Consider the following 25,190-nt stretch of genomic DNA (forward strand, 5'->3'; position numbering starts at 1 on the left):
TGCCAGAGAACGTCGCCATCGCAGCTTCTTCTGATTATTATATTTATTTTTGCAATTTTTCTATCTACTATTTTCATCATGAAATTCTGAATTTGCGTTTGTTAAACCTAACTAGTATAATCAATTCATCAAATTACTTCAGCTCAACTAGTTTGTTAAACCTAATTGCGTTTGTTTATTTTGCTTTTGTTAATGTGAAATCTAGCTTGGCAAAACTAAATTATATTGTGAAATTTAAATCCCTTTCAATGCTGACTTACCAAACTGAATTGCATTGCAATGGTGATGAAATAGTTAATTAAAATAATTATCAGAAAGAAGAGAAAACAGTGAAGTAAGAGGTTCTTTTAGTTGATCAATTTGCGTGACACTAGTTATATAAAAGTAGGGTAAGAATCCGCAGAGAGGGTTGAAAGTAATTAATTACATATTAGTATATATATAATATTTTGTCTTGCAGTGCATTCACGGTGGCTCAAAGTCATAGATTACACTATAATTAAATCTGCATATTATATATATAATAGTATGAAGTATGAAGTTCATAGAAAGGCAGAAGAAAGAAGTGGGAAATTAAAGTGAGAGACAATAATATCATAATGGAAGATACTTGGAAAGACATAAATGTTGTGAGTAATAGGATCATGATGGGTGAGATCCAGAGATTAAAAAATTTTCTCAAACAAGCTTAGTTTCCATTGAGTTAGAATCCAGCAGTCTCAAATTAATGTGGAAAGAGCCAAAGGAATAAATTTTGAATATTTCTCAAACTTATTTCAATATATTTATTTTGATTTAAGGTTCTCATGGTAATGCTATTTTAATGTACAGGACTTAACCTATTGATGAGCGGATATTTTGTACGCTTTTTGGGAGTAATTTCATGTAGATTTTAGCATGTTTCAGTTAGTTTTTAGTAAAATAATATTAGTTTTTAGGCAAAAATCATATTTCTGGACTTTACTATGAGTTTGTGTGTTTTTCTGTGATTTCAGGTATTTTCTGGCTGAAATTGAGGGAGCTGAGCAAAAATCTGACTTAGGCTGAAAAAGGACTGCTGATGCTGTTGGATCCTGACCTCCCTGCACTCGAAATGGATTTTCTGGAGCTACAGGAGTCCAATTGGCGCGCTCTCAACGGCGTTGGAAAGTAGACATCCAGGGCTTTCCAGAAATATATAATAGTTCATACTTTGCGCAAGGATAGACGACGTAACTTGGCGTTGAACGCCAAGTACATGCTGCTGTCTGGAGTTAAACGCCAGAAAAACGTCATGATCCGGAGTTGAACGCCCAAAACACGTCAAAACCTGGAGTTTGACGCCAAGAAAGGCCTCCACACGTGGAAAGCATTAGTCTCAGCCCCAGCACACACCAAGTGGGCCCCAGAAGTGGATTTCTACACCAATTATCTTAGTTTATCCATTTTCTGTAAACCTAGGTTACTAGTTTACTATTTAAACAACTTTTACAGACTTATCTTGCACCTCATGACATTTTCAGATCTGAATTACATACTTTTGACGGCATGAGTCTCTAAACTCCATTGTTGGGGGTGAGGAGCTCTGCAGCGTCTCGATGATTTAATACAATTCCTTTGTTTTCCATTCAAACACGCTTGTTCTTATCTAAGATGTTTATTCGCGCCTAATTGTGAAGAAGGTGATGATCCGTGACACTCATCACCTTCCTCAATCCATGAACGTGTGCCTGACAACCACCTCCATTCTACATCAGACTGAATGAATATCTCTTAGATTCCCCAACAGAATCTTCGTGGTATAAGCTGGATTGATGGCGGCATTCATGAGAATCCAGAAAGTCTAAACCTTGTCTGTGGTATTCCGAGTAGGATTCTGGGATTGAATGACTGTGACGTGCTTCAAACTCCTGAGGGCTGGGCGTCAGTGACAGACGCAAAAGAATCAATGGATTCTATTCCAACCTGATTGAGAACCGACAGATGATTAGCCGTGCTGTGACAGAGCATAGGAACGTTTTAACTGAGAGGATGGGAAGTAGCCACTGACAACGGTGACACCCTACATAGAGCTTGCCATGGAAGGAATCTGCGTGTGAGAAGAGGATTCCAAGGAAGAGTTGAAGTTCAGAGGACAAAGCATCTCCAAAACTCCAACATATTTCTCATTACTGCCTAACAAGTAACGCTGTTCTCCTCTTTTATTTTTATAATCAAATCTAATAATTTCACTTTTAATCATAAACAAGTAACTCTAGTGTTCAAGTAGTCCAAACAATTTTCTTTCACATCCTGACTAAGACAAATAAAATAAACATTGATTGCTTCAAGCCAATAATCTCCGTGGGATCGACCCTTACTCACGTAAGGTATTACTTGGACGACCCAGTGCACTTGCTGGTTAGTTGAACGGAATTGTGAAAAGAAAGTAATCAGTTAGTTGAGTTAGTTTAACTTTTTGGCACATGCCAAGGAGCCACTAATCAAGAATCACAATTTCGTCCACCAAGTTTTTGGCGCCGTTGCCGGGGATTATTGAGTTTGGACAATTGAAGGCTTATTTTATTTCTTAGATTAGGAATAATTTATTTTTATTTTTATTGTTATAGAGTCATTAAATCAATATTGATAGGATAGTTTCTTTTCAAAAATTTCTTTTCAAAAATTATTATTTTTCTTTTAATTAATTGCTAATTTTCGTGAGTTTAGAGTCTTATTTTAAGTTTGGTGTTCTTTCTTTTGTTCTTGGTGTTCTTGTGAATCTTCAAGGTGTTCTTGAGTTTTTCTTGTGTCTTGATCTTAAAATTTTTAAGTTTGGTGTTCCTTGGTGTTTTCCCTCCAAAAAAATTTTCGAAAATAAGGAGCACTAGATCTAAAAATTTTAAGTCTTGTGTCTTTTGTGTGTTTTTCTCTTTCATCATAAAAATTCAAAATTCAAAAAAATTTAATTTCTAACTATTTTTAAAACTATATTTTCGAAATTTTTAATATAAAATTCAAATTTTAATTTCAATTTTTTTCGAAAAAAAAAAATTTTTCACAAAATATTTTCAAAATATTTTTTATATATATTCCATTTTTATTTATTCCATTACTATAAAATAAATAATTATTAACATATAAATTCTCAACTTGTATTCCAATATGGAAGTAAGTGGGAATGAACAGTCCAAGAGGACTTTGGGGTCATATGCTAACCCCACTACTGCTTCATATGGGAGTAGTATCTGTATACCCTCCATTGGAGTTAGTAGCTTTGAGCTGAATCCTCAGCTCATTATCATGGTGCAGCAAAACTGCCAGTATTCTGGTCTTCCACATGAAGAACCTACAGAGTTTCTGGCACAATTTCTGCAAATTGCTGATACAGTACATGATAAGGAAGTAGATCAGGATGTCTACAGACTATTACTGTTTCCATTTGCTGTAAAAGATCAAGCTAAGAGGTGGTTAAATAACCAGCCTAAGAACAGCATAAAAACATGGAAACAGCTGTCAGAAAAATTCCTGAATCACTATTTCCCTCCCAAACGGATGACGCAGCTAAGGCTAAACATCCAAGGCTTCAAACAAGGAGATCATGAATCCCTTTATGATGCTTGGGAGAGATACAGAGAGATGCTAAGAAAATGCCCCTCTGAAATGTTTTCAGAATGGGTGCAATTAGACATCTTCTACTATGGGCTCACAGAAAAAGCTCAGATTTCTCTAGACCACTCAGCTGGTGGATCTATACACATGAGAAAAACAATTGAAGAAGCTCAAGAGCTTATTGATACAGTTGCCAGAAATCAGCATCTGTACCTAAGCAGTGAATCCTCTATGAAAGAAGAAGCTAAAACAGTAACTGCAGAACTCAGTCCAGTGGATCAGGCTAATGAATTCAATCAACAATTAGATTTTCTAACTCAGCAACTAGCCGAATTCAAGGAAATATTACAGGAAACAAGAATGGCTAACAGGAACATGGAAGTGCAAGTAAAGCAGACAGAAAAGCAACTGTCAAAACAAATAACAGAAGAATGCCAAGCAGTTCAATTAAGAAGTGGGAAAACATTAAATACATCACTTCAAAGCAGCAGGAAACCAAGAAATGAACAAGAGGATACTCAAAATCCCTCTGAGGACAAGCAGAGCCCAGAGAAGAACAAAGCTGGCGCTGAACGCCCAGACCATGCTCATTCCTGGCGTTCAAAGCCAGAAACAAGCATGGATCCGGCGTTGAACGCCCAAAGGGAGCATGGTTCTGGCGTTCAAACGCCAGTAACAAACAAGGAAGTGGTGTCTAACGCCACTCCAGCTCCCACCACTGGCATTCAAATGCCAGTAGGGAATAAGTCACATACAAGTACTGACCTTTCTAAAAAGGCTTCCCAACCCACTTCTGTAGGTAATAAACCTGTAGCAACTAAGGTTGAGGAATACAAAGCCAAAATGCCTTATCCTCAAAAACTCCGCCAAGCGGAACAGGATAAGCAATTTGCTCGCTTTGCAGACTATCTCAGGACTCTTGAAATAAAGATTCCGTTTGCAGAAGCACTTGAGCAAATACCCTCTTATGCTAAGTTCATGAAAGAAATCTTAAGTCATAAGAAGGATTGGAGGGAAACTGAAAAAGTCTACCTCACTGAAGAATGCAGTGCAGTCATTCTGAGAAGCTTACCTGAGAAGCTTAAAGATCCTGGGAGCTTTATGATACCATGCACATTAGAGGGTAATTGTACCAAGCAAGCTTTATGTGATCTTGGGGCAAGTATCAACCTAATACCTGCATCTACCATCAGAAAGCTTGGTTTAACTGAAGAAATTAAACCAACCAGGATATGTCTTCAACTTGCTGATGGCTCCATTAAGTACCCATCAGGCGTGATTGAAGACATGATTGTCAAGGTTGGGCCATTCGCCTTTCCTACTGACTTTGTGGTGCTGGAAATGGAGGAGCACAAGAGTGCAACTCTCATTCTAGGAAGACCTTTCCTAGCAACTGGCCGAACCCTCATTGATGTCCAAAAAGGGGAAGTAACCTTGAGAGTCAATGAGGAGGAGTTCAAGTTGAATGTTGTCAAAGCAATGCAACATCCAGACACCCCAAATGACTGCATGAGTGTTGATATTATTGACTCTCTGGTAAGAGAGGTCAATATGGCTGAGAGTCCTGAATCAAAGCTAGAGGACATCTTTAAAGACGTCCAGCCTGATCTGGAGGAGTCAGAGAAAATAGTGGAACCTCTGAAAATCCCTCAGGAAGAGGAGAAACCTCCTAAACCCGAGCTCAAACCATTACCACCTTCCCTAAAATATGCATTTCTGGGAGAAGGTGATACCTTTCCTGTAATCATAAGCTCTACCTTAGAGCCACAGGAAGAGGAGGCACTAATTCAAGTGCTAAGGACACACAAGACAGCTCTTGGGTGGTCCATCAGTGATCTTAAGGGCATTAGCCCAGCCAGATGCATGCATAAGATCCTATTGGAAGGTGACGCCAAGCCTGTGGTCCAACCACAGAGGCGGCTGAACCCAGCCATGAAGGAAGTGGTGCAGAAGGAGGTCACTAAATTACTAGAGGCTGGGATTATTTATCCTATTTCTGACAGCCCCTGGGTGAGCCCTGTCCAAGTTGTCCCTAAGAAAGGTGGCATGACAGTGGTTCATAATGAAAAAAATGAACTGGTTCCTACAAGAACAGTTACAGGGTGGCGTATGTGCATTGATTACAGAAGGCTCAATACAGCCACCAGAAAGGATCATTTTCCTTTACCATTCATAGACCAGATGCTAGAAAGACTAGCAGGTCATGAATACTACTGCTTCCTGGATGGATATTCAGGTTATAATCAAATTGCAGTAGATCCCCAGGATCAGGAGAAAACGGCATTCACATGCCCATCTGGAGTATTTGCATACAGAAGGATGCCATTTGGCCTGTGCAATGCACCTGCAACCTTTCAGAGGTGCATGCTCTCCATTTTCTCTGATATGGTGGAAAAATTTCTGGAAGTCTTCATGGATGACTTTTCAGTATTTGGAGACTCATTCAGCTCCTGCCTTAACCATTTAGCACTTGTTCTGAAAAGATGCCAAGAGACTAACCTGGTTTTAAACTGGGAAAAATGTCACTTTATGGTGACTGAAGGAATTGTCCTTGGGCACAAAATTTCGAACAAGGGAATAGAGGTGGATCAAGCTAAAGTTGAAGTAATTGAAAAATTACCACCACCCACCAATGTTAAGGCAATCAGAAGCTTTCTGGGGCATGCAGGATTCTATAGGAGGTTTATAAAGGATTTTTCAAAAATCGCCAAACCTCTGAGCAACCTGCTAGCTGCTGACACGCCATTTATCTTTGATAAAGAGTGTCTGCAGGCATTTGAGACTCTGAAAGCTAAATTGGTTACAGCACCAATCATCTCTGCACCAGACTGGACATTACCATTTGAATTGATGTGTGATGCCAGTGACCATGCCATTGGTGCAGTGTTGGGACAAAGGCATGACAAGCTTCTGCACGTCATTTACTATGCCAGCCGTGTTTTAAATGATGCACAGAAGAATTACACAACCACAGAAAAAGAGCTACTTGCAGTGGTTTACGCCATTGACAAATTCAGATCCTATTTAGTAGGATCAAAAGTGATTGTGTACACTGATCATGCTGCTCTTAAATATCTACTCACAAAGCAGGATTCAAAACCCAGACATATCAGATGGGTGTTGCTTCTGCAAGAGTTTGATATAGAAATAAGAGACAGAAAAGGGACAGAAAATCAAGTAGCAGATCACCTGTCCCGAATAGAACCAGTAGAAGGGGCGTCCCTCCCTCTCACTGAGATCTCTAAAACCTTTCCGGATGAGCAACTGTTTGCCATCCAGGAAGTGCCATGGTTTGCAGACATTGCAAACTACAAGGCAGTGAGATTCATACCCAAAGAGTACAGTAGGATGCAATCAAAGAAATTAATCACAGATGCAAAATACTATCTTTGGGATGAACCATATCTCTTTAAGAGATGTGCAGACGGAATAATCCGTAGATGTGTGCCTAAAGAGGAAGCACAGAAGATCCTTTGGCATTGCCATGGATCACAGTATGGAGGACATTTTGGAAGTGAGCGAACAGCCACAAGAGTCCTCCAAAGTGGCTTCTACTGGCCTACTCTCTATAAAGATTCCCGAGCATTTGTGCTTAATTGTGACAGTTGCCAAAGATCAGGCAACCTACCTCACAGTTATGCCATGCCTCAGCAAGGAATCTTGGAGATTGAGTTGTTTGATGTATGGGGTATTGACTTCATGGGACCCTTCCCACCATCATACTCAAACACTTATATTCTGGTGGCAGTGGATTATGTATCCAAATGGGTGGAGGCTATTGCAACACCCACTAATGACACTAAAACAGTGTTAAAATTCCTCCAGAAACATATCTTCAGCAGATTTGGTGTCCCTAGAGTATTAATCAGTGATGGGGGCACTCATTTCTGTAATAAACAGCTCTACTCTGCTCTAGTACGTTATGGAGTCAACCACAGGGTGGCTACTCCATATCACCCACAAACCAATGGGCAGGCTGAAGTCTCAAATAGAGAACTTAAAAGAATCCTGGAACGGACTGTAATTAACCGTAGAAAGGATTGGGCAAGAAGCTTGGATGATGCTCTGTGGGCATACAGAACAGCATTTAAGACCCCTATAGGGACCTCTCCATACCAGCTTGTGTATGGAAAGGCATGTCACTTGCCAGTGGAACTGGAACACAAGGCCTATTGGGCAACCAGATTCCTAAACCTTGATGCCAAGTTAGCCGGAGAAAAACGATTGCTCCAGTTAAATGAGCTAGAGGAATTTAGACTCAATGCTTTCGAAAATGCAAAAATCTACAAAGAGAAAGCAAAAAGATGGCATGATAAGAAATTGTCATCCAGAGTCTTTGAGCCAGGACAGAAAGTTCTGTTATTTAATTCAAGGCTCAAATTATTCCCTGGGAAATTAAAATCCCGGTGGAGAGGTCCATATGTGATTACAAGTGTATCACCATATGGATACATAGAACTTCAGGATAGTGACTCTAACAAAAAGTTCATTGTTAATGGACAAAGAGTCAAACATTATCTTGAAGGCAATTTTGAGCAAGAATGCTCAAAACTGAGACTTGATTAAAACTCAGTAATAGTCCAGCTAAAAGACATTAAAGAAGCGCTTGCTGGGAGGCAACCCAGCCAATCACAAAATTTAATTTTATTCGTATTGATTTTCTTTACAGGTTTGAGTCCAAGTATCTTCAAAAGGTGAAATAGCAATTGGTTGAAGTCACAGAGTTACAAGGAAATTTGGAAGCTCACTGGCATGAAAAAGCCAGTAAGAAATACTTTGGGCGTTAAACGCCCAAAAGAAGCTCCCACTGGGCGTTTAATGCCAGTAAGGGTAGCCATCTGGGCGTTAAACGCCAGAAAGGAGCATCTTCTGGGCGTTAAACGCCAGAAAGATGCACCTTCTGGGCGTTTAACGCCAGTTTGCTAGCATCCTGGGCGTTTAACGCCAGGATGGTGGGGAGGAGGTAAAATTCGTTTTTCTTTACAATTTTTCTAAATTTTTAAGTTTCAATTCATGATTTCTTGCATAAACATGTTTCAAAATATCATCCTTCAAAATCAATTTGGTTTTCTAAGAACCCTAATTTCTAAAATCCCTTTTTCAAAAATATCAAATGTATCTTAATTTATAAACACAAATCTTTTTCCAATCCAATTCTTTTTCAAACAATTTTAATATCTTTTTCAACTCATCTTATCTTTTTATGAAAATACCTCTCCTTCTACTCCTCTCCTTTCCTTTCTTTTGCTTGAGGACAAGCAAACCTCTAAGTTTGGTGTGATTTGCCATGATCACTGAGCTAAAACTCATTAAGATCATGGCACCTAAGAGAACAGGAAGAGCAAGGAGCTGAAGCATCAGAAATTAATTCTTGAAGGCATCCCACAGACTAAAGGAACATCCACTTCCCAAAATACAGGTTGTTAAGTTCTAATTCCAGCTTTAACTCTGTGATAGTATTATTATAAGATTTTACCTTAGAAGTTATATAGGAGTAGTAGTACTTAGCATATCTATTTTGATTTTATTTCCAATTAAGCTATAATTTATTTTTCTCATCATCATCAGGCATGAATAAAGTAGTAGATTTTTTTAGAATAAAGAAGTAATTTATATTTTTGAGTTCTTAGTAATAAAGACTATAATTAATTATATGTGGTGGCAATACTTGTTGTTCTCTGAATGAATGCTTGAACAGTGCATAAATTGTACTTTGAATTTGATGAATATGGCTCCTGAAAGGATGAGGAACACGAAAAATATTATTGATGATTTGAAAAATCATGAAATTGATTCTTGAAGCAAGAAAAGCAGTCAAAAAAAAAAAAAAAAAAAAAAAAAACAAGCCATGAGCACTAGCTAAGAATAAAAAAGGGATCCAAGGCTTTGAGCATCAATGGATAGGAGGGCCCAAGGAAATAAAATCCAGGCCTAAGCGGCTAAACCAAGCTGTCCCTAACCATATGCTTGTGGCATGCAGGTCCAAGTTACAAGCTTGAGACTGAGTGGTTAAAGTCGTGATCCAAAGCAAAAGAGTGTGCTTAAGAGCTCTGGACACCACTAACTGGGGACTTTAGCAAAGCTAAGTCACAATCTGAAAAGGTTCACCCAGTTATGTGTCTGTGGCATTTATGTATCCGGTGGTAATACTGGAAGACAAAGTGCTTAGGGCCACGGCCAAGACTCATAAATAGCTGTGTTCAAGAATCAACATACTACACTAGGAGAGTCAATAATACTATCTGAATTCTGAGTTCCTAAGGATGCCAATCATTCTGAAATTCAAAAGATACAGGGAGATGCCAAAACTGTTCAGAGACAAAAAGCTACAAGCCCCGCTCATCTAATACGAACCTGAGCTTCATTTAAAACTCTAAAATATTATTACTTCTTAATTTCTGTTAGAACCTATTTTATTCATCTAGTTGCTTGAGGACAAGCAACAGTTTAAGTTTGGTGTTGTGATGAGCGGATATTTTGTACGCTTTTTGGGGGTAATTTCATGTAGATTTTAGCATGTTTCAGTTAGTTTTTAGTAAAATAATATTAGTTTTTAGGCAAAAATCATATTTCTGGACTTTACTATGAGTTTGTGTGTTTTTCTGTGATTTCAGGTATTTTCTGGCTGAAATTGAGGGAGCTGAGCAAAAATCTGACTTAGGCTGAAAAAGGACTGCTGATGCTGTTGGATCCTGACCTCCCTGCACTCGAAATGGATTTTCTGGAGCTACAGGAGTCCAATTGGCGCGCTCTCAACGGCGTTGGAAAGTAGACATCCAGGGCTTTCCAGCAATATATAATAGTCCATACTTTGCGCAAGGATAGACGACGTAACTTGGCGTTGAACGCCAAGTACATGCTGCTGTCTGGAGTTAAACGCCAGAAAACGTCATGATCCGGAGTTGAACGCCCAAAACACGTCAAAACCTGGAGTTTGACGCCAAGAAAGGCCTCCACACGTGGAAAGCATTAGTCTCAGCCCCAGCACACACCAAGTGGGCCCCAGAAGTGGATTTCTACACCAATTATCTTAGTTTATCCATTTTCTGTAAACCTAGGTTACTAGTTTACTATTTAAACAACTTTTACAGACTTATCTTGCACCTCATGACATTTTCAGATCTGAATTACATACTTTTGACAGCATGAGTCTCTAAACTCCATTGTTGGGGGTGAGGAGCTCTGCAGCGTCTCGATGATTTAATACAATTCCTTTGTTTTCCATTCAAACACGCTTGTTCTTATCTAAGATGTTTATTCGCGCCTAATTGTGAAGAAGGTGATGATCCGTGACACTCATCACCTTCCTCAATCCATGAACGTGTGCCTGACAACCACCTCCGTTCTACATCAGACTGAATGAATATCTCTTAGATTCCCCAACAGAATCTTCGTGGTATAAGCTGGATTGATGGCGGCATTCATGAGAATCCGGAAAGTCTAAACCTTGTCTGTGGTATTCCGAGTAGGATTCTGGGATTGAATGACTGTGACGTGCTTCAAACTCCTGAGGGCTGGGCGTCAGTGACAGACGCAAAAGAATCAATGGATTCTATTCCAACCTGATTGAGAACCGACAGATGATTAGCCGTGCTGTGACAGAGCATAGGAACGTTTTCACTGAGAGGATGGGAAGTAGCCACTGACAACGGTGACACCCTACATAGAGCTTGCCATGGAAGGAATCTGCGTGTGAGAAGAGGATTCCAAGGAAGAGTTGAAGTTCAGAGGACAAAGCATCTCCAAAACTCCAACATATTTCTCATTACTGCCTAACAAGTAACGCTGTTCTCCTCTTTTATTTTTATAATCAAATCTAATAATTTCACTTTTAATCATAAACAAGTAACTCTAGTGTTCAAGTAGTCCAAACAATTTTCTTTCACATCCTGACTAAGACAAATAAAATAAACATTGATTGCTTCAAGCCAATAATCTCCGTGGGATCGACCCTTACTCACGTAAGGTATTACTTGGACGACCCAGTGCACTTGCTGGTTAGTTGAACGGAATTGTGAAAAGAAAGTAATCAGTTAGTTGAGTTAGTTTAACTTTTTGGCACATGCCAAGGAGCCACTAATCAAGAATCACAATTTCGTCCACCACCTATGCTTTTAGGTTGGTCATGCTTTCACAAACAAACTTCTTTCATAATTTATCTGAGTTTTTTCTTTCTTTCTTTCTTTCTTTCTTTCTTTCTTTCTTTCTTTCTCAATCTTAGCCATTCCTAGCACTTGACACAAACCCCTAACTTCTCATACTTGCCTAGTCTTGAAAAGTTGTTACTCAACGACCGTCCACGTTTGACTGCAATTTCAGAAACCATTGAACATTTCAAATGCATTCTTTTGATCAATTTGGAAGATTGCACACGTCTCTGTTTTGGAGCCAAAGAAAAAATATGTAACCATAAGGTAGATTCTATTGTGGAACCAAATCTAGTGCCTCTATTTTTAATTAGCAACAAGAATTCAGACATTAGAACATCATTTTGTTAATTGTTTAATTAATTATTGATTAAGATTTTATGGATTTTTCTTTTCAAAAATTGAGCACCAATGAGCATGACAATTATTTGAAGATAAGAATGTTATTACTTTTGCGGTATAAAGGGGTATGATTGATATAAAAATAGTTTTATGAGCCTCCATATATCAGTATATTTTTTTGCCTTTTATTTTGTTTCTTCATTTGATTATAGCACTTTTATTTTAATTATACTACTGTTGTTATATATGGCTTTTTGATTTCTGACTGGGAAGGACTTGACTGTCTTTGCCATCCTCATGGATCAAATTATCTTTACTGCATTAAATCTACTGTCAATGCTGGAATTGACATGGTATAGATCTTCAACTAGTGGAATTTTTTACTAGAACTTTTTGAAATTGTTCATTTATTTAAGATTACATACAGGTAATGGTGGGTTTACAATTTGAACCATTCATTGAAGATTTGACCTCTCTTGTTTGAATGATATTGCTATTTTTAAACAACTGCAGGATGGAAATGCCGGTGGTGGAAATCAATAAGTATGAAGTGTGGCTGTTAGTTAAAAGTGTAAGTGAAATTTTCAATTACATTGTTATGTTTGTGTCTATTTATCTAGCCTTAATTGAGATGGTATTATGCCTAATCTTTATGTGTTGTATTTATAGGTAGATCAATTTACAAACAGAATATTGGTTGAAGAAGATGCAAAGAATAGTCAGGACAGAAATGATGAACTGTTTCATGCCTCAGCGGATGCTAGGGAGAAACTTTATAGAAAAGGGTGATTTTGCAGAGTCCAAAGTTGCTAGCCTAGATGTCTATCTGTTGAAAAAGGTATTGGTAAATTTATAAAATGTCTTTTTTTGTTAAATTCCATGTGCCATGACACATAATTGCAGGAATCTAATTTGTTATCAGGTTGGTCTATTTCCAGATATCTTAGAGCGCAAAGTGATGCGACATTTTGAGGAAGGGGATCATGTAAGGTTCTCTTGCATTTGATTAGTTCCTCAAGCATTAGCTATCAGTAAATTGATTACATGTCAGTTACGTCTTTGTGTGGTAGGTTTCAGCTTTGGTAATGGGGGGATTTTATACGAAGAAGGAGCATTTTCCAGGATTTGCTCGGCCATTTGTGTTCAATGCTGAGGTTTTGTTGAGGTTGGTAGTAAGTAGTAACATTTTCCATTATTTTCTGAAGGTTGTTCAAGATGGAAACCTGACTCTTACCCTTCATCTTCGAAGGAGTATTTCTTTTAATATTTTTTTTCACAGGGTTGGGCATAATGCAGAAGCTAAAGATGCTGCCAGGAGAGCGCTGAAGTCGCTGTGGTGGACTCTGGGCTGCAAATATCGGGTATATTATATATTACTTTATTTTGGGACTTAATTTCTTCCTTTCCTGCTATTTCTTTTGTGATGTTTGTTTTATTTAGGAAGTTGCTAATATAGCACATTGGGAAGATGAACAAATTAGGTATGTCAAAGAGAAGGTCACAGAGGAGGGAAGGCAAGGAGATATTAAGAAGGGCAAGGCATCTGCACATTGGTTATTCTGATATCCGGGAGACACTTACTCTTAGAGCCATAGTTGTTGGAAAAGATTGATTCATTTGTTGCTGATTGGTTGCCTGGAATCGCAGACGTTATCTTTGGCGAACATGACTTCAAGGGTCAATTACCAGTGACTTGGATTCGAAGTGTCGAACAGCTCGATCAACAACCAATAGATTTAGTTCACAAGAACCCTTGTTTCCTCTTGGTTTCAATCAATCAACCTGTTATCAAATATTCTGTAAATTTTATTTCTATATTTAAAAGTTTGTTTGTATTAATTGATTACTATTTTTTAAATAGAAAAAATAATTAAAAAAATATAGCTATTAAAATCGACGGTAGTGTTGTCGCTTTTTGTTGGTATCTAAATAATTAAATTGACGACAGTTATGTCGATTTTATTGAATCAAAAATCGGCAGAAACATCATCGATTTTATATATAATAATATCGACGGCAATGTTGTCGATTTTATTGAATTAAATATCGACAAAAGTAGCGTCGATTTTGTATAATAATATCGACGGCAAAATTGTCGATTTTAGTAAGTAGGTAAAATTTTCAAACTCATATTATAGACGGAAATAATGTCGATTTTATTAAATTATTATCCACGGTCAAGCAAGCCGTCGATTTTATTCGAATTTTGAAAAATCGACAAGTTTAATAGCGACCACCGCCGTGGTCCATTTTACCATTGATTTTTAATATTATCGATAGCTTAACCGTCAATTTAGCTGTCAATTTTAACGATATTTATTGTAGTGCGATTTGAATACTTATAAATAAAATATATGTCGCTAGCCCTAGTATTTAGAAGGTTAAATAAACAAAAATTCATGTGATTAAAGGATAACTACGGAAATTAAACAAATATTTGCGGGTGAAGCTATTGGAGTTGTATCTTAAAAGACTATAAAAGAATACTTGCTGATGTTGGTTTGAGTGATTATTCACTTAGTTGTGCCAATTATTCACTATAATTTCTGATTTGTTTTAAAGGTTAGTTTTTCTTTTTTTTTTTCCTTCTTTTTTGCTTCTATTTATTTACTAGTTTACGTACTAAAACTTGTTTATTTTATATTTCTTGAATATATTTTTCTATAGACATGGTAACAAAAATCTCCAATTGCTAATAATCACTAAAGAGTTAATTGTCTTGCAGTCAACACATTCCAATCCATGATCTAACAATTATCATCATAAACAAAAAAAAAGTTAAGGTGATAATGTTAATGCTTTTTTAGTTGGTGTTATGATCTACCTTTAGATTGGGTTTAAAATTGAGATAGATTTAAATGTTTTTTTTTGGAGACATGTTTTGTAATGGATAAAATATTTATTTTAGTATATTTGATAAATTTTTAAAAATAAAAATAAAAATATTAGAAAAATTAAAAAAAATATTTTTTTAAAAAGTTATAATATATATATATTTTTTAAAAATCTTTTTTTTTAAAAAAAGATGTTTTATAATAATTGATAGGCAAAAATATTCTTACTAAAATTTTAAAAAGAAATATTTTATCCCTTTTTTCTATTGATGAATGCACTATTTTAAAAATAACAAATTTTAAAAATATTCAAACCATGCAAACATTTTGAGATAAACTCTTTAATAATATGATATAAAATGTAATCATATATGAAGACATAAAAAAAATACTAGTATCAAAATATAAAAAAGTAAAGTCTAAAATAATTCACTAATAAAAATATAACATATTTGTTTAGTTTTTGTGATATATATAAAACAAGGTTGAAGTACTCTTTCTCTGTTATTATTTTCTTCTACAACATTCAACAAGTTCAAGACATCAAGTTCTTATTTCTTTTATCCTTTCTTTTTATTCATTCACATACTATAGTTTATTTTAGCTCAATCACAGATACATTGTTTAGCATGCTTTACATTACTATTATTAGAGAAAAAGACAATGTTAACTTCTGAATATTGATGAACTAATGAAATTATAATTTTGCATTATAGAGTAATACATAAATTAATTTTATTTTTAAAATTTATTAGCGATCTTTTTATATTTATTCTTTTGAATATTTTAAACAAATTAATCTAAAATTTTCTAAGTTTAAGAATGAAGGTCCTAATAGATAGTTTTAAACAATATGTCAAGGATATCATAGCTACTGATTATGGTCACTATAAAAAAATGTTGAATATCGTCGGATTTACCAGCGGATTTATTGAGGGACGATGTTACCAGCGAATTTTCCGACGGTTACGAGTGAAAATTCGTCCCCAAAAAACTTACTGTCAGATTCCATAATTCATCCCTAATTTTGACAGTAAAAATGGATGCTAAAATTTATTTTATAAGTGCCAATGTTAAAGTCAGATTTATCGTAAAAAATGTTTTACGGTAATATAAATTAGTAAAACACAAAGTTTTGGACAACGACCAGCATCTTATCATCGGATTTATCAGCTGGTAAATCCAATAGTAAAATTGAGCTAAATTCGAATTTAGAAACTCCCTCACTTTTACAACTTCTCCGCCCTCTGATCTCTTTTTCTCTCTCACCATTTTCTCTATCTCCTCTCTCTTTCTTGATATTTCTACCCCAGGCCATTGGTAGCAGTGCTTATTCTCCGCAGCAAAAGAGTCATGTTCCTATATTTTCCTACCTGAGCCATCAGAGATCCAAACGTCACTGCCGGGTTCCATCGCCGTTGCTATTACCTTATGGGTCGCCATCGTTGTTCTCCATCGTCGTTCCCCCTTCAGGTTAGTGTGAATCCTCTCCATTCATCAATTTGTCAATTTTTTGTTTAGAAAATTCTAACACTACTCCGTTATTAATGACAGAGGTGGGAGAAGCTTGAAGCTGCCACTGCATTGTGAGCGCTGCCACCACACCTCTACCGCAACTCAACAACCAGGTTTAGATTTTTTTTTAATGTAACTTTATATTATTTTATTAAGTTTATATTTAGTTTTTTGTTGTAAAATGTCTGTTAGTTTGAAATATTAATTTTTTTTGAAAATTTTTGTTTTGAATTTCGTTTTTAAATTGTATTTTATTTTATTTTTTTTAATTTACTTATTAGGGTATGTAGTTTTTTTTGTAGTTTGTGCAATCATATTTCAGGTTAGTTTTCTATCTCTGAATATAATGAATTGTTTATGTTTTATGCCAGACTTACTTTTTCTAGGATAGAGTTTTAGAATGAAAATTGGGAAAAAGTTACTTAGTGGCACCTTCTCGAAACCCTTACTGTTTGGAAAATTGCAAGGCAATAAGGGATTAGAATGGCTAGAAATTGATATTTGCTTGAATAGTGCTTGTTTTAATTAATGTTTACAATTGTTATCTATGTGAAAATTTGATAAATTTTTTTAGTTGAGGTCCTTGAAAGTGAAAACTCTGTCGAATTTTCGTTAAAATCATTGTTTGGTTTGTTAAAAAACATAAAATTATATTTGGAAGAGGCTTCTAATTATAGATAAAACTCTGTCAAAATTTCTAAAACATATAAATATAATTAAATGATGAAATTAAAAACAAAAAAGTCTTTTGGCATTCAATGAATAATAGTCATGAAATGAATAATATTATATTAATAGTTATGAAATGAAAAATATATCTAAAGAAAATTAATTTCTAATTTATTTTATCTATAAATAGAAATCTCAACATACTGAAGAGGACAAAAATAACTCTGTGGATTCAGTCATCCATCCTGATATAATTTGGCGAGAGATCACATCTGAGCCGTACAAGAATCGTAATTATGGGTTGGGATCGTTCTTCGCCAACAACCTCTGCACTTCCACATTAAGGGCTGCATCCACCTCTGCCACCAGCCCTGTCGATCCCGAGGACAATGTCGATTTAAGGGAAAAAGTGTAGAATCTCACCCGAAGCCTTCACTGCCAGGCTCATCAGTTGCAACAGTCTAAGGATAAGTATAATGAGATCCTCACATGGGTGTCAAACCCAAATTTCCTTAAGTTGGAGCTTAGGCATGAGCTGGAGTGGATTTAGTGGATATCAACAGATGGCAGCAGCGTTGCTGGTGGCAATGACGCTACTGGAGGGGCACTAACATCACTGCCTAGCACTCTATTTTCAAGAAATATGCCGAGTACCATCGGATTTAGCATCTCGAGTTACCATCGTCTTTATCGATGGAGGATTTTGTGATAGAATTTATTACATTAAATAGTTATCGGCGGATTAACTTTTCCGATGGTAAATTCATGGGTAGTACTTAGTGGAAAATGGGAGGGAATAGGCGCGAACTTTAGCGTCAGATTTACCGTCAATAAATCCAACGGTAAGCCATTTTAGTTAAATGCTGCATTTTGGTAACACGCAATGAGTTACCATCGAATTTATTCGATAGTAATCAACTCTAAAATTAAGGGTGTGAACGCGATCCCTCTTCATTTTGATAAGCCTATCTCTCTCTCTAAACCCCTCTTTTTTGTTTCTCTCTCTACCTGTTCCCTCCGCCACTCCAGCTCCGCCGCCGCCACTCCATCCCCGCTGCCACCTCTCCATTCTCGGTCTCTCACCGTCGCCTCTCCCTCTTACAAAAACTAGCCAGTTCCCCGTCGTCGCATCACACCGTGCCGTTGTTGTCGCCATCTAGCAACGCACCACTACCGTCGCCGTCCAGCACCGCTGTTATTGCATCTTCCTCCGTCATTTTTAGGTTCCATGTAACACCCTACCATATAGAGTTTTATGCTTATGCCGTAAAATAAAGGTGGCGAGGTATCACAACCTCTAAAAAAAACGTACTTATAGATATAGTTGAAAGGAAGTTCATAACAAGGAGTCTTGAAGGAAAGTTTAAGCAAAATTGCAAAAAGAAAAGCGCATTGTACACGTAAATGAAAGTCGGATTGGGAGAAAGGTAAAGATATATACATAAAGAGTAGAACACCAAAAGATACAAAATATCAAGCTCTAGACTCGACCTATAAAGCCAAGGCCGGTCGGAGAATAATTATATACATATATATACATCCCAAAATATTCCAAAATCCATAAAGAAAGTACCTATTTCTCCATAAAAGCCTCTAGATATATACAGAGAAGAATATATATTACAGACATACACATAACATAATAACAAAATCCAGCATTCCAAACTTCTCTTGCAGCAGAAACTCTAGATGCTCACTGAGGTGCCTCTCGACCTGCATCTGAAAAGCAACAATACATGTATGGAATGAGAACTGGGGGTTCTCAACATAATAATGGTGCCAACATAGATAATATATATGGTCCCGGCAAAGCCAGAGGCAGTTCTAGAACTCCGACACTCAGAATTAAACTTACAAAGCCATAAATTGGGTAAATTATCTAAGGTATTTACGTTCTAAACCTAACTTAAACTCAACACATCACTCTCCATCTCCTCCAACCCTCTGAAACACCGGTGGAACTACCCTCGTCACACCTCCTCCAGATAAGGGATCTTTCAGTTGTAAAGACATATAGTATAGACAATGAAAACACAGATAGAATGCAGTTAGAGCAGGTAGAACATATTGCAAGTAGGCAAAGTAAATCAAAGAGGCAATCCCAAGTAATTCACACTCAAATAAAATATACAAATGCATATGACATATGCCTACCCTATGGTTGATGATTCTCATCTGTCGGTTATATAGTCAAACCCGGTATTTTTGATAGCTAACCCTGGACAGTCCCTCCATGCGCGCATCCCTAAGAATATATATATATATATATATATATATATATATATATATATATATATATATATATCAATCATTAAATTTTCATCTCATTGGGGGAATTTCTCGGGGGTTAAAGTGCCCGGCCACATCTTGCGATGTAGGGTCAACAGAGTATCGAGTCTCAACTTGGAGCAAGTGGTGGCTAGCCACTGCATCTACCGAGGAAAACACGTATCTCAGATAATAGAAGTCCACAAGCCAATAATCATTCAAATTCAATTAATCATTATCATTACAGCCGTCATTCATTACATATTCAGCATTTCTGCACTTCTTAAACATAAATCATTACTCCAAGAATCTTTCTTCACTGCCAAGTTAACTCCTTCACTAAGTTCACCACTCTCCTTATCTTTAAGAACTAAATTTAGGACTTTAGAAGCTAACTATAGAGGTTTAGAAGCTAGAAAACATGTTTAAACCACAAAAATACAACATTTCCAAAATAGGGTGATCATCTCATGCGTACGCATGGATGCGATTTGAAATAGAGGGAATTCTCATGTACATATGCATGTGTCTGTGTACGCATGCCTGATAAATCCACCCCATTTTTAGGGTTTATCTTGTGTTGAATTTAGAGGGTTTTGTCAACTTGTCTCCCATTTATTCAATAGAATAGCATGATTTTGTAAATTCTCCTTTAATTGTGCTTAAGAGTGAAAACATGCTTTTTGGGTCTTAAAATAGCTAAATTTAATTCACCTTGATTCCATTAGATGCCTTGATATGTTTGTTAAGTAATTTCAGGTTTGTGAGGCAAAGAATGGAAGGGAATGAAGAAAAAGCATGTAGAAATGGAGAATTCATGAAGAAATAAAGGAATCGCAAAGCTGTCAATCCTGACCTCTTCACACTTAATCGATCATAACTTGAGCTACAGAAGTCCAAATGAGGTAGTTCCAGTTGCGTTGGAAAGCTAACATCCGGGGCTTCAAGATGATTTAAAATTTGGCATAGTTTTCTAGTGTTCAAAGACACGTACGCGTGATGTACGCATATGCATTGATGCTCGTACGTGACTCACTGAAGGCAACTCGTGGCCAGCAATTTTTGAAGCATTTTGGGCCCAATCCAACTCATTTCTGATGCTATTTAACCCAAGGATTAAAGAGGAATGAGGTAATTAGTTAGATAGTTAGTTTTTGTTGAGTTTTATTAGGCTTTAGTTATATTCTAGAGAGAGAAGCTCTCTCTTCTCTCTAGAATTAGGATTAGGATTAGGTCTGATTCTTCTCTAGATCTAGGTTTAATTTATCCATTGATTTACTTTTTCATTATCAATTCTTGCTCCTCTACTCTTCCTCTCTCTAGTTTTGTACTTCAATTCTTGTAATTCTTTACATTTATGTTGATGTACTCTTGTTCTTCTATTTCTCTTTAATGCAATTCATGTTTTGATTTCTCTTATTGCTTAATTGCTTTATGGTTGTTAATTTCCTTGCAATTAGTAGTTATTAGATTTCATTCTTGTTGTCATTCTGCTATGCTTTCCTTCTATGCCTCCTAAGTGTTTGATAAAATGCTTGGAAGGATGCTAGAGTAGAATTTTCTCCTCTTGACTTAGGTTGAGTAATTGGTGACACTTGATTTATCTAATGCTTTTATTGATTGATAATTAAAATTGCTAATTGAATTGCATGTCATTAAAGTTAGCCCTTCATTATGAGTTGGCTAGGACTTGTGGACTCAAGTTAATTCATCCACTTGGCTTTTCTCCAAGGTTAGAGGTTAACTAAGTGGGAACAATGAATAATTCTCATCACAATTGATAAGGATAACTAAGATAGGACTTCTAGTTCTCATACCATGCCAAGAGCTTTCTTACTTGCTAGTTTATTTCTTTTGCAATTTGTTTTTCTTGTTTCTTATCTCAAAAACCCCAAACATACTTCATAACCAATAGCAAGAACACTTTATTGCAATTCATAGAGAGAACGACCCGAGGTTTGAATGCTTCGATTATTAATTTTAGGGATTTATTATTTGTGACAAACAAATATTTGTATGAAAGGATTATTGTTGGTTTAGAGACTATACTTGCAACGAGATTCCATTTGGGAAATTACATACCACACAAAAGTCTGATCATCAAAATTGGCACCATTGTCGGGGAATTTGCAATTATGTGCCTTGTTATTGGTTATTGTACATATGTGAATATTGTGAATAGTTTGCTCTTTTGTTGATTTGCTTGTTTGAGTTGGCAGTTAGATTTTATCTTCTTGTTTTGTGCTTTTTGTTTTTTGTTTCTCTACCATGAATTCTCACTTTGGCTCTGAGTTTGGTTCTAACTATGTTGTAGGAAATGGGAGCTACAACGAAGATATGCATCAAGGATGGGACAATCAAAGGTGGGAGGAGCCTCAAGGACTTAATCACTCTTCGTGGCAACAACCTCTGGTTTCCTATAGGTATAATTCCCATCCTAATGTATGTCAATTTAATGGCTATGGTGAATTTCCTTGTGACTATCAATAACCACTATCATATGCCTATGAACCCCCTCCACAACATAACCCTCAACCATACTCACAAGCGCCTCTTTACCAAACACCTTCATATGACCCCAATCCTTACCCACCATACCAACAACCATATAAGCTATATGAACCACACATAGAACCACCACCATTCCAACCTCAACAATTCCAAGAACCACCTCCCTCATACTATTACCAAGATGACCCACCTCCAATATATGAAAATTCTTAACCACAAGATGAATTCTACTTTCCACCACAACCTCCCTGAAAGAATATTCATGTCCATCGATCCAAGAGCCATATAATCCTAATCATGTTATCCAAGCGAAACAAGAGTCAAGGGATTGTCTCAAGGAAGCATTGGATCAACTTCAAGCAACCATGGAGCATGTTATGCAACAAGTGGAAAAAGTGAAGAGTGTTGAACCGCCACAACATTACCAAGAAGAACCACCTTCCTACTATGAACCCTTCCTCCAAAATAATGAACTCTCTTATCCACTCCAAGCCCCAATGGATGATGATTCTCTTACTTTGCCACTTTAAGACCAAAGAGAAATGCAAAGGGAGGCACAAGAATCCATAGCTACCTTGAATGGGATAGTAAACCGATTAGCCTCCCAGTGCTTGAACACTCAAAGCACTCCCATGGCCACATGTGGAGGATCATTTGAAGAATATAGCATGAAGGGGAGACTGAAAACTCTGGTGGAAAATGAGGAATGTTGCTTTACATCGGAACAATTAGAGGAAGCTATGATTGTTAGAAAAGAGGAAGAAGTAGTTGAAGACCTAGGTGAAGTTGAACAAGAGGTGGATTTCCCGCTTGAGAACACTTTCACACCAAGCAATGTTGTTGATGTTGATCATCCTCCCATTGAGCTTGAAATTGATGTTGAGGGGGGTTAATATACGACCTCCTACATATATTATGGAAGATGAAAAATTGGAAGAAGTTGAGCAAGCGATAAGTCCTATTCTTGAAGTTAATTCCACACCAACTAACGTGCTATGTGAGATTGTTGAACCTTCCTCATTGTGTTGTGAAATTGATGTTGAGGAGACTAGTTTTCTAACACATGACTTGGGCATTGAGGAATGTATGGAAGAAGTTGGTAAACAAGGAATTGCCATTGAAGAAGCTTGCCAAGAGGTGGAGGTAGTCAAAGAAGAGCACAAGGGAGTGGCACTTGAAAGATCATTGGGACCACCCCTTCCTAAGTCACCATCCTATACAACATTCAAGTGGGTAAAATTTTTATCCCTAAGCTTTACTTTCTCACTTGAATATGGTTTGATTGAAAATGATGGTCAACTTAGAGCTCTTTGTGGAGTTAAGAGTAGGAGAGAGTTGTGTGGTGGTTGGAAACATCACTCTAAGTTCGTGATGGTTGCACGCTCAAAGTTGAATAGTAATGTTGGTGTAGAACCAAATTGCATGGGTCTAGGACGTTGTTTGGAGGCTTCTCGGAGAATTCTAAGGTCATGCCACCTGGATGGAATAATGATGATCAACCTGAAGACGGGTATCAAAATAAAGTGTAGGACCACGGATTGCACAAGGAAGATTAATTTTGGGAGCTCAAAGTTTGTGAATAACTCCATCAAGGCTTGGAGCTTTTAATTTTGAAGAATGGAGCTTATTGAAGATTCAAGCATTGGTGGATGTTCAAAAATGGATACAAGCACAAGCCACCTTGATGAGGAGCCCCCTATTTTTAGGGTTTATCTTGTGATGAATTTAGATGGTTTTGTCAACTTGTCTCCTATTTATTCACTAGAATAGCATGATTTTGTAAATTCTCTTTTAATTGTGCTTAAGAGTGAAAACATGCTTTTTGGGTCTTAAAATAGATAAATTTGATTCACCTTGATTTCATTAGATGCCTTGATATGTTTGTTAAGTTATTTCAGGTTTAGGAGGAAAAGATTGGAATTGAGGGAATGAAGAAAAGGCTTGTAGAAATGGAGAACTCATGAAGAAATGAAGGAATCGCAAAGTTGTCAATCCTGACGTCTTCGCACATAATCGATCGTAACTTGAACTACGAAGGTCCAAATGAGGCAGTTCTAGTTGCGTTGGAAAGCTAACATTTGGGGCTTCAAGATGATATAAAATTTCCTATAGTTGTCTAGCGTTTAAGGACACGTACATGTGATGTACACGTACGCATTGATGCTCGCACGTGACTCACGAAAGGCAACTCGTGGCCAGCGATTTCTGAAGCATTTTGGGCCCAATCCAACTCATTTCTGATGCTATTTAACCTAAGGATTGAAGAGAGATGAGGCAATTAGTTAGATAGTTAGTTTTAGTTGAGTTTTATTAGGCTTTAGTTAGTTTATAGATAGAGAAGCTCTCTCTTCTATCTAGAATTAGGATTAGGATCAGGTCTAATTCTTCTCTAGATCTAGGTTTAATTCATGCTTTGATTTACTTTTCCTTTATCAATTCTTTCTCCTATACTCTTCCTCTCTCTAGTTTCGTACTTCAATTCTTGTAATTTTTTACTTTTATGTTGATGCACTCTTGTTCTTCTATTTCTCTTTAATGCAATTCATGTTTTGATTTCTCTTATTGCTTAATTGCTTTGTGGTTGTTAATTTCCTTGCAATTAGTAGTTATTAGATTTCATTCTTGTTGTCATTCTACTATGCTTTCCATCTATGCCTTCCAAGTGTTTGATAAAATGCTTGGAAGGATGCTAGAGTAGAATTTTCTCCTCTTGGCTTAGGTTGAGTAATTGGTGACACTTGATTTATCTAATGCTTTTGTTGATTGATAATTGAAATTTGCTAATTGAATTGCATGTCATTAAAGCTAGCCCTTCATTATGGGTTGGCTAGGGCTTGTGGACTCAAGTTAATTCATACACTTGGCTTTCCTGCATGGTTAGAGGTTAAGTAAGTGGGAGCAATGAACAATTCTCCTCACAATTGATAAGGATAACTAGGATAGGACTTCTGGTTCTCATACCTTGCCAAGAGTTTTCTTTCTTGCTAGTTTATTTCTTTTGCAATTTGCTTTTCTTGTTTCTTATCTCAAAAACCCCAAACATACTTCATAACCATTAGCAAGAACACTTTATTGCAATTCCCAGGGAGAACGACCCGAGGTTTGAATACTTTGGTTATTAATTTTAGGAGTTTGTTACTTGTGACAAACAAACTTTTGTATGAAAGGATTATTGTTGGTTTAGAGACTATACTTGCAACGAGATTCTATTTGTGAAATTCTATACCACACAAAAGTCCGATCATCAATGCCCTTCATTTTTTTGGAAAAGCTGCTAAGTCTGCAGAAATCACTTTTGTACACCAAACTTATGCCGCGCATAACTTTTTCATTA

The 25,190-nt window shown here is 36.7% G+C and overlaps 1 pseudogene; it reads left to right on the top strand.

The window, feature by feature from the left end:
• Positions 1–12,157: 12,157 nt before the first annotated feature.
• Positions 12,158–17,492, top strand: LOC130975115 (uncharacterized; annotated as a pseudogene).
• Positions 17,493–25,190: the final 7,698 nt, after the last annotated feature.

Source organism: Arachis stenosperma, chromosome 4, assembly GCF_014773155.1.
Source record: "Arachis stenosperma cultivar V10309 chromosome 4, arast.V10309.gnm1.PFL2, whole genome shotgun sequence".
Lineage (NCBI taxonomy): Eukaryota > Viridiplantae > Streptophyta > Magnoliopsida > Fabales > Fabaceae > Arachis > Arachis stenosperma.